Source organism: Melanostigma gelatinosum (assembly GCF_949748355.1).
Source record: "Melanostigma gelatinosum genome assembly, chromosome: 4".
In the NCBI taxonomy this organism is placed as follows: domain Eukaryota; kingdom Metazoa; phylum Chordata; class Actinopteri; order Perciformes; family Zoarcidae; genus Melanostigma; species Melanostigma gelatinosum.
The window spans coordinates 13,374,856-13,384,355 of record NC_136637.1 but is presented as its reverse complement, the minus strand read 5'-3'; positions in this window follow the sequence as shown (position 1 = coordinate 13,384,355).

The window sequence follows — 9,500 nt, the reverse complement described above, 5'->3', positions numbered from 1 at the left end:
AGCCCCTAACCCTAACCACTGTTTAACTGTTTGCCAAGTGAGTTCCCAAACTGAAAATCACTGACAAGTAATTCACTGCAGTAAAAGTACTAATACCACACTGATGAAACAATCCACAACCAGTAAGTCCTGCATTCACAACACCTGAGTCAATTATGTTCACATCAGCAAGATGGAAGATTGACAGTGATTTGCCTTGTATTCTTTTGAAATCAAATAAATAATAAAAATGAAGTTGACTGTCTTGGCTTTTCTGACTGAATATACACAGTATAAATACATATCTTTGGTGTTTTGGTGAATATAAAGTAGAAGTGCTGGTATCTTTTTAAATTGTGATTTAAACAACACTGAAGCTGATCAATAAAGCAAACAAAGTTACAAATATGTTAAAAATTGTATTTTAGGTGCTGGTTAATAAGGTGCCGATGGGCGAATAAACAATAATGACAAACAGGTGACAATCATCCCTAACAGGCGTATGAATATTTACTAGATGCCATGTTGGTTTGTACCTGGTACCCACAAGATTCAAATATATACAAGCTGGTAACTTAGTTTCTCATATCAATGACCGTCACATTATTCTTTCTTTCTTTGTCTGTCTGTCTCTGTCTCTCTGTCTGTGTGTGTCTCTGTCTCTGTCTGTCACACGCTTGTGCCAGTTATCTTAGATCAGTGCAACATGCAAAATGTACTAAAATCGCACGCTCCGAGGCCGAAACAAAACGCCACACAAGTCAGTAATGCAGTGACAGTTCATTCAAGCTGCACTACACACACACAGCCTCCTCTCCCTCAAGCTCTTTGACCTCATCATCTCATCAGTATCTGAAAGACTGTAGACATCTGAACGCTGATTGGCCAAGACTCGTCACATCAAAGATGTTCTATTGCGAAGATCACGACATCACATTTTCTCCTCGTGACATTTCATCCATCACACCTCAAAGCCCATTCAGGATTTCACCTGGAAACCAGTGTGAGCAAACCTGCTTCATCCTTCCACACAACCAATGAAAACAGAATGGTTTTCTTGCATGGGAACACCAGGTGATCTCAATGGTTAGTAATCAGGCGATCATCTGGGACCAAAACTGTTCGTCATCATGCGTTCCCACTGATGGTGGAAAATAAAAACAGCCCGTGTTACAGCCGTGCATCACTTACACTCAAACTTGGGCTTCTTCAGCATCTTGACCTTGCGAACGAAGACGTCGTGTCTAGTCTACACAGTGTATTTATTTTCTATTTTCTAATGTCTTCTTCATTAATAATCTGCACTTGGAGATAAATGACTCCACCTGCTTGGTCATCATATCCATTCAAATGTTTAGCGAGTTACAGCATATTAGGCAAACTCTCTGAGGGGAACCTGCCTTGCTGTATGGAAAGTTGTCAAAATAAAGTTGATAGAGTTCATGTGGCATCATTTTCATGTCACCACTCATTTGCATCCCATAGTGAGCATGCAGTCTGGGACTTTGCATACTGTGACGGACACAAAACAGAACGCGGTTGAGATCGTAACTTTTAATTCAACATATCGTGTGAAATTATTGGTGCGTTTACGTATCGGTGGCGTTTATAATGTGTCCCTGCATCTAGAGCTGACGGAAAGGATCAGGTAGCTTACTGTGTTTGTGCTTTGATTTTTCCGTAGACTGTTTATAGCATGTAGACTCAGCTGTACACAAAGCAAGTTGTAAATAGATTATTTTGATAATTCACTTTTATTGCTTTTCAAAAGAGATCAAACATCGTAAACAGAAAAGAAAACAATATGACAGAAAAAACAGGAAGAAGATGAATGAATTAATGAAATACATACTACTTCTACGAATAATAATCCATGTTATAATTATAATTCACATATAGCAGCAATGTTTCTCCTACCTAGCTCCACCATCACCCCAAACAAAGACAAAGTCAAATTTAATAGGTGAAGTCAGACATTTTCATTATAAGCGTAGTTGTTCCTCCTTCTATAAAGCAAAGATGGTAATTAAACCACTACCAAAAAATCCACCTAACCCCATTTGTGATATTGAACTAGGGGTTTTGTGACATCATGCACGGCAGCCGGCCCAGTCTGTGCAGGTAGAGCAGAGGCTGCAGGTAGCTGCAGCTGTATGCAGCGGCTAAAGACAAGGTCACGTACTGACACGTCAGGGTACGGGCTGGAACTCGTCCACTCATGAGCCAGGTGAGGATGAAGGGGAGGTAGTTGAGTGCGAGGACAGCCTGGATGACGGCAATGGTGACGAAGGCTTTCTTCTTCATGGAATTCATCAGCCCTGTTCCACTCGGCTCGTTCCTTCCAACTTTCTTCCCCTCTTCCTTGCTCCCTCCTTCTTTCATTCGGCTCTGCTCTTTTTTCCCATCCTCCATCTTCCCTACTCCACTCGACCCCTTTTGGCCAGTCTCTCCCTCCTCCTCCCCTTCCTTCTTCCTCCCCATTACCCCTCTGTCCCCCGGCGGAGGCCTTTTCAATGCGTTGAGAATAGACAGGCTGCAGAAGGTGTCTACGACGAGAACGGGGAGGAACAGCAGGAACAGTATGACGACAGAGCGCTCAACAATAGTAAAGTAACTCACGATGATGTAAATGCACCATACGACACCCAAACATCCCCATCTATACTGAGGCGCCTTGAACCTAGAGGAAAGGGAAGGAGGAGGGAATAGAGAAAAGAGAGTCACACATGATGCTCCACATCCTCAGGTTGTCATCGTGATATAACATGTTAGAATGCAAGGCAAAGTTCCTTTATAGACACAGAGGACATTTAAACTACTTTCAGAGGCCGAGACAGACTATATAGTCTTACTATAATGTCACTGGGAAAAGGGATTTCCAGGTCTGATGACACAAAAGTTGTGGGTAATGATGTACTAAATTGTGGGCTGTTATGAAATAAAAGCCGCCAGTCTTCAGGAATATCATCCTGTGTGTTCACGGCTATTACAACAAGTTGTTACAGTGACATTATCAACCGCCAATCATCCCCAAAACAACACTAAATAAAAAAAAAAGGTTGTATGTTCAACCTTGTGTGTGGTTTTACCGTGGATAGTCGAGGGGTCGCACCACAGCCATGTACCGCTCCACACACACCAGACAGAGGAGCAGCGCTTCATGACGATCACCATCGAGTTCAGGGAACTCACCCCGTTCATCACGTCGTTACTCTGCCACAGAAAGTGACTGGCGAAGAACAGAGGCACGGCCAGGTAGAAGGACAGCTGGGTGAGGGCCAGGTGGAGGGGGAAGAAGTCTGCAGGAAGGAAGCCGGCAACCTTTGACCTTTAGATTCAGTAAATGACAATAAAAATGTTGTAAAAGTGGATGAAGACCAAAAAAGAGATGACATAACATTACACCAGAATGTGAAGGACATATTTACCTTTGCCTGAGGATGTGACAGGTGAGCCAGAGGTTTGACGGGACGCCGACGGTGAATTCAAAGGAGAACGTGATGAAGAGGATAAGTAAGCCTGCCGAAGGTCCTCCTGATCCATCATTATAAGGGTCACACTCAGACCAGTAATACTCCGAGGGCGAGGAAGAAGATGCGTTCATACTGCAGAGGACAAAAGAAATGGTCCAAAAAAAACCGAGATAAATGTATGAAAAAAAGCCGTGTAGTTTCAGTTTTGTACAAGAGATGAATACACAGCCCCATATTTAAAAGTGTTGACAAGGACTCCTGAACGCCTCTTTGGTGACGTCTCGCAGCAGTGCTGAATACAGGCCTCTGCGCTTTGTGCGACTCAGCCTGAAGTGTGTTGCACATCAGCACATCATTATTGTAGAACATGATTAAGGTGGACTCATGATAAGAATAGAGAGAATCACACACTATTTCTTTTCACTGCTTCAATTGATTGAATGTCTGATTATGAATAATACACACATGCATACTGATCCACCCATAAACAGATTCTCACACACACATATTCAAACTAGTTATATTTGGTAATCTACACATACATGTATATACACATATATAGGAGGCTACATGATACATAAGGGCATACAGTACATATATCCTCATATTAATTCGTATCAATTAGATCCTCTTTGGGCTTGTTTTTATTACTTATTCTGAAAGAGTTGAGATCATTATTGTCTCTATAAGATCTCATTCGATGATGCATTCATGAAGTCTACTGCCAGCAGCACATTAAAGACATATCATCTGATTGGTTGGGGTGATGAGGCATTAAAATTAGCTGATACATTTCCCCAACACTTATGCATTTAACTTGTCTGTGATATTTTGCCGTGCTTCCTGTCTCGCCCTCGCAGCGGTGGCGGCAGGCACGTGCACAGATAGACCCCTAATGGTGCTCAAGCACCTGCCCTTTTGCCCTGGATGAGAAAAGTGCCCTTTCTGCTGGTGCCCAATTTTTTATAAATATAATAAAATAAAAATTACTTTTTCTGTCATCAATTCCCCCCAAATGTGTTTCGATATCTGACGGGGCATTTATTTGAGTACTTGTGAGAATTTCGCCCCGACATGCACCGCGGCGCCCGCGGCGCCCACAAGCCTCCCACGCGCCCCTCCGTGGTAACTTTCTGGAACTCGTTCATCTTTTTTCCCGCTATGACAGTGTGCTGAAGGTGCATACAGAAAATCTTGAAATAGTGAAAGTCACCAAGAAAAGGCCCCAGGTATCAATGCTGTCAAACAGAAGCCAAAATGACCTGATCACAGCACTGGGTACCTACGTCAGGAGGGAGATCCAAAGAGAAATCCAAGAGGCTGAAATGTACTCGATTCTCGTGGATGAGACCACTGATGTTTCCCACAAAGAACAGGTGTCATTTGTAGTGCGATATGTACATAAGCAAATAAAGGAAAGGTTTCTTGAAGTTTGCAACGTTGATAGAACAACAGGCCAGGAGTTGGAGAATACTGTAGTCTCCCTTCTACAGAGGAATGGTCTGGAGCTCAAAAATATGTATGGCCAGGGCTACGATGGAGCAGCCAACATGAGTGGCATGTACAAAGGCCTTCAAGCCAGAATACGCACACTCAATGAGAAGGCCCTCTATGTGCACTGCAAAGCACACTGCCTAAACTTGGTCCTGGTTGAAGCCTCCAAATCTAATAAGCACTTTGTGACCTTCTTCAGCCTCGTGGAGAAGCTGTATGCCTTTTGCAGTGGCTCCTCAAAACGCCATGCTGCTTTAGTTAGATTGCAGCAATCACTGCATCCAGAGGGACACATTGTGGAGCTGAAGAGGCTGTCAGATACCCGTTGGGCTTGCAGGGAACAAGCACTGAAGGCCCTTCAGAGAAATCTGGAAGCTATAATGATGCTCCTCAATGAGATCTGCGAAAGACATCCACCTGACCTGGCCCTAGGGGATGCAAAAATGTACAAAAATGCGATTAACTTCGCATTCATTCTCTGCATGGAAATCACCACCCCAGCATTTGAAGTCACTGCTCTTGCATCAAATGCTCTGCAAGAAGAAAGCCTGGACCACTCCACAGCCTACAACCTAATTGATGGTGTAATTCACACAATACAAGCATTGAGGTCTGAGGAGAAGTTTGCCGAGATATTTCAAGGTGCATCAGAGAAGGCAGAGGCTCTCAACATTCCTTTACCTACTGGTGTGCCTGGTCAGGAGAGGAAACGGAAAGTGCCAGTGCGTTTCCAACACAGCACAACTGCATCGCAAGTGAGTGATGAGATTGACTCTGTGGAGTCATACTACAGGTCGAATGTGTACTACACATTTATTGATACCCTGACTGCAGAGCTCAACAGGAGATTCCATTGGAGCATCACTGGAAGTCCAACTGGTACAATCATACGGTCCTTCCACTCTCTAACAGTGTGTGCCAACTGGACAAGCACCCCAAACCCAGAGGCAGAGGAAGCTGTCCATGTTCTTTGTGACTTCTATGAGGAAAATGAGGACCAGCTGAAGACAGAGCTAAAGGTGTTCCACTCCATCTTTCCCTCGAAGAACCTGCAAGAAATCCTTGCCATTGTTGAAGAGAACACTGGCCAGCTCATCTTTCCAACATTTGTGAAGATGGTAAGGATCTATGCAACACTGCCAGTGACAACAGCTTCAGTGGAAAGATCCTTTTCAAAACTGAAGATAATAAAGACCAGGCTCAGGAGTCTCTGTGGGGAAGAAAGACTCTCCGACCTTCTCCTGCTTGCCATTGAGCAAGACATTGAAATAAATCACAGTGAAGTAATAAAAATCTTCCAAGAGATGGCACCAAGGAGGATGCTCCTGTGAAGATCCTTTAATTTATTCAGAGCAGAGTTTTAAGTTAGAATATTTTTTTATTATTTAACATATTATTTGGTTATACAATATGGCCTTGAATGAATGAACCTTTACCAAGTCACAAGTACCAGCGAAATTGTAGCCATCAGCCCGTCTTTGTTTTGTCTTTGTTTTTGTCTGGCCTTGTTTTTGCCTATTATTCATTTATTTATTCAATTTGATAATTTGAGTTAGTATTGGTTGCGTTAACAAAAATAAATATATACGTTGAAAATATCCGACTGTGTTATTTATTTATTTATCATTATTTTAATTTCATGTATAATTTTGGCGATGGGTGCCCTTTTTTTTGCTTGAGCACCTGCCCCCCAAAATGTCTGTGCACGTGCCTGATCAGAGGCAACAAGAAAAGCAAAGCCATAAAATTAAGAATTCAACCAGCCAAGAACACAGATGTTTCAAGTTGAGTTCATTTGAGTTTGGCTGAAGGTCACCAGTTAACAGGGTCCCTTCTTAAACCGTAACCCTGCTCTGCTATGCCCCGCCCTCAGTCACTAAGTCATAATAATGAGATAGTAAGTCATTATTATGAGATACGTATCCCAATATTATGAGATAGTAAGTCATAATTATGAGATAGTATCTCATTATTATGAGATACGTATCTCAATATTATGAGATAGTAAGTCATAATTATGAGTTGCTAAGTCAGTATTTTGAGATAGTATCTCATTATAATGATACAGGATCTGTATTTTTTCCTCACAGTGGCGGAAACGGGCTTCCATACATTTCGCCATGTATTTATTAATTGCTTAAAAAAAGAAGAAAAAAAAAAGATTCTGCATTTCCTGCTGCGCCCCACCTGTAATACCACCACGCCCCACTAGAGGGGCGCGCACAGTTTGAGAACCACTGCATTAGATGTTGGTTTTCTTGATGATGACCCTTTTGTAATTTGTCGATTTTGTCGTGTTTTCTTTAGTGCGTACTGTGTAGTCGGTGCTCATATTCGCTAAAATTCAGTGGGGGTGGATGTGACAGAGTTAAAAATGTACTTTATTATTCTGTTGAGTATGTGTGAATTCTATCTTTATGAGCTATTTTTATTTAGTATTTTATTTTGTTAATGCTTCCTGCGGAAGCGGCGTCTCGCCTCTTTTGTACCTCCAAAGACCACGTAGTCCCGACCTCCCCACGTGTTTCGTACTGATGAAGGTAAGTTGTGTGGAATAATATCGTTGCACTGTTTTGTTGTTTTCTTCGGGAATGTAACTGTTTACGTTACGTACTTTAGTAACTGCTAAGGCAACGACCTTATGAAGCTGTTACGTGCCGTTTTGACTGGAAAATATAAGTTTATTGGCTGTTTCAGTTAGCCTTTTTGGTGTCATTTACTTTTATGTCACAACGTAACGACGCAGAATTTTGGCATTCCTTTGTGTGAATTCTGTTGTCTTGCATGTTTAGGAGCGGATGTATAAAGATAATGAGAACAGGAAGAAACTAATGTGGTTTATGTTGTCTTCTGCAGGTATGTATTTTCCTTTGTTTAATGTTATAATTTTCGCGGGTTCTGTTAATCATTCCACCTCATGTAGTTTGTTTTGTCCACTTGATGTCGCTGTTAGTCCCGACTTCCCCACACGGTGTTTCGTACTGATGAGGGAGCGGATGTATAAAGAGAGTGAGACCAGGAAGAAACTAATGTGGTTTATGTTGTCTTCTGCAGCGAATAAATGCTGGAAAACTACCCTCTGAGTCGTCTCCTTCAATGCCATTCCGAGTCTGTTACACAAGGATGACATTTTCAGATATGTGCTCCAATTACAATTAGTGGTTAAACATTAACATACACAATATAAGGTGTCAGCGATTTGTAATGTTTGGGGTTAATTTTTTTGCTGACCTCTTATTTCTGTGCGTTAACAGGTTCATTGTTGACTGCCTGTCACTGAAGTTTCCCAACAACAAATGGCAGCACAACCCTTGGTACCCTGGAAAAGTGGGCTCTTTGATTGCTTTGAGGACGCAAATACTTGTAAGACTCAATACCCCAACTTTGACAAATTTGGATTGAAGGCCTGATGTCTCATGTGTTGGCGCTTCTTTAACAAGTCACTTTAGGGTTTCTACCACTTGGTGTATCTTGTGTTTTTTTAGGTTGCTATGGTTTCTGGTGCTGCTCATGCCTTGCCTGCACGGTTTCAGGAAGATTTGGAGAGAATAGTTGTCTCCCATTATGTGACATATTCAGCACGGTCATATTTGCAGCCTGTGGCATACCTCTGTTTGTGCCTCCTGCAGCCGTGGCTCTAAGGGCTGCCATGCGAAACCGATATGGTATCAAGGTATGATGCATGTAAAGTTGATGTGCATGGGATTTCACACAACAAGTTTAACAGAAGTGAAGCAATGTTGATTTACAACTTCACATATTTTTTCTTGGTTCTCTGCAGGGGAACATCTGTGACGACATTGCCGTTTCCTGTTTCTGCGAGTGGTGCTCCTGGTGTCAGATGCATCGAGAGTTAAAACATCGGCAAAAGACTCCCGCCGTCGTCATTGTGCAGAACCAAACCATAATCCAAATGCAGCCTGCTCCAGTAATGATGGCTCCTGTATACCCAGCCCAGCCTGCTTTTGTGAACTATCCAGGAGTGATCCCTATGTAATAGTGAGCTTTGTGGCCTCTCATTGGTCTGTTGTCTTGTGAAGGACACATCATTCAGCTCAGATCATGCTGCCATTTGTTTCGTTAAACCAAAATCCTAAATTGATTTACCAGTGAAGATTAAAGATCATTTTGAATTGTCTCCCTTTGGTATCTCAATGACATACATAACATATTGCACAATATCATCTACATTAATTGTAGTGGTTTGGTCTGTCTTGAAGGGCTGCTATAAGTTTTGCATGCCACCAGGTGAACCTGTTTTTGCTGTGTTTGAAGCTCCAACGCCGCAAATCTTTTTCAGATAGAACGAAAGCCCCAAAGTTTTATTCACAAACTTGTGATACGCACTAAAAATTACAATATAAGGATACTGTCTGTGTGACAGAGTGGATGGACTGGGACATGCCGTTAGATGCTACAAACCATCTTTATAAAGCAATGCAGTCAAATATGAGGGTCAAGAGGATGTGACTGTCAATCACCCAGAGTTGTCTGTAACACACTGTAGCAGAGAAGCTTGATAAATGAAGAAAAGCTGGTTCATTCACACAGACA